Raw genomic sequence first — 1,874 nt, forward strand, 5'->3', positions numbered from 1 at the left:
GCAGTCTTTCTTTCTTTCTTTCTTTTTTTTTTTTTGAGTTGGAGTCTCACTCTGTCTCCCAGACTGGAGTGCAGTGGCCGCTCCCGGCCACCGCAGCCTCAACCTGCTGGCTCCGGCGATCCTTCCGCCTCAGCCTTCCGAGTAGCCGGAATTACAGGCACACGTTACCACGCCCGGCTGATTTTTTGATTTATTGTAGAGTTGAGGGCTCGCTGCCCTGGCGGGTCTCGAACCCGCAGGCTCAGGCAATCCACTCACCTCAGCCTCCCAAAGGTGCGGGATTACAGGCTGAGCCACCGAGCCCAGCTGGGTACAGCGTTTTTCAAACTGCAGTCATGAACCATTAGCAGGTTATGAACTCTATATAGTGGGTCATCACCAATATTGTTCTTTTTTAAATTTTATTTTATTTGGAGTCTCACTCTTGTTGCCCAGGCTGGAGTGCAGTGGCATGCTCATGGCCACTGCAGGCTTGACCAGCTGGACTTAGGCAATCCTTCCGCTTCAGCCTTCCAAGTAGCTGTAACTACAGATACACACCACCATGCCCGGCTAGATTTTTGTGATTTATTGTAGACACGAGGTCTCACCAAGTTGCTCAGGCTGGTCTCAAACCCTCAGCTCAGGTAATCCTCTTACCTTGGCCTCCCAAAGTGCTGGGATTACAGGCTGAGCCACCGGACCCAGCCTCATTATAATTTCTTTTCTTTTCTTTCTTTCTTTCTTTTTTTTTTTAAAGTTGGAGTCTCACTCTTGTTGCCAAGGCTGGAATGTAGTGGCGCGCTCACGGCCACCGCAACCTGAACCTGCTGGGCTCAAGTGATCCTTCTACCTCAGCCTTCCAAGTAGCTAGAACTACAGATGCACGCCACCACATCTGGCTAGTTTTGTGATTTATTGTAGAGACGAGGGCTCACCAAGTTGCCCAGTCTTGTCTCGAACCCCCAGGCTCAGGCACTCCTCTTGCCTTGGCCTCCCAAAGTGCTGGAATTACAGGCTGAGCGACTGCGTCCGGTTACATCATTATAATTTCTGCAGACTAGGATTTGGAAGGAAATTGAGGGATTGAGGAAAGACAGTTTGCAGTCCTATTCTCTAGTAGGGGCTGGAGATTGCAAGAGACTGAAAGGGGATTAAGACACTCAAGAGAGGGAGCAAGTTGAGGAGGCATCATCAAGTTTAAAGTTCTAGGCATGTGAGATGCTGCAGAAGCTGATAATCTGCTCCAAGTTTTAGGGGGTATCTTCTCTGCCAGCTGTTTGTTTGGGTGGCTGTTTGGAAGTATACCAGGAATCACTCGGCCTTTTGTTTTCTTCCAAATGGCATGATGATACTGTCACATTGCAGAAAGAAAAACATTGCTGCTAAAAGTATTGTCAAGGGGAGTAACAGGTAGCTCACACTACTATACAACTACATGCTGCCTGTCTGAGCAATACATAAACTGAGAAATAATCCTTCTGCTCCTACCCTGCAATGGAACCTAATTCAAAGCCCTTGGCTAATTTGTCCATTTCTAGGCCAACAAATTGCCGAGTGTGTGTCTGACAGAATGGTAACATTTTAGGTCTCAATTCTATTTAATACTTATAACTTCATCCTATTTTTTTTTTTTTGAGTTGGAGTCTCACTCTGTTGCTCAGACTGGAATACAGTGGCCGCTCCTGGCCACCGCAGCCTCGACCTGCTGGGCTCCAGCGATCCTTCCGCCTCAGCCCTCCAAGTAGCTGGAACTATAGGCGCACACTACCACGCCTGGCTAATTTTTGATTTATTGTAGAGATGAGGTCTTGTCAAGTTGCCCAGGCGGGTCACAAACCCATGGGCTCAGGCAATCCACTCACCTTGGCCTCCCAAAGCACTGGGATTACAGG

The sequence above is a fragment of the Carlito syrichta genome, unplaced genomic scaffold (genome assembly GCF_000164805.1).
Source record: "Carlito syrichta isolate Samal-C Ts95f unplaced genomic scaffold, Tarsius_syrichta-2.0.1 Scaffold312570, whole genome shotgun sequence".
Lineage (NCBI taxonomy): Eukaryota > Metazoa > Chordata > Mammalia > Primates > Tarsiidae > Carlito > Carlito syrichta.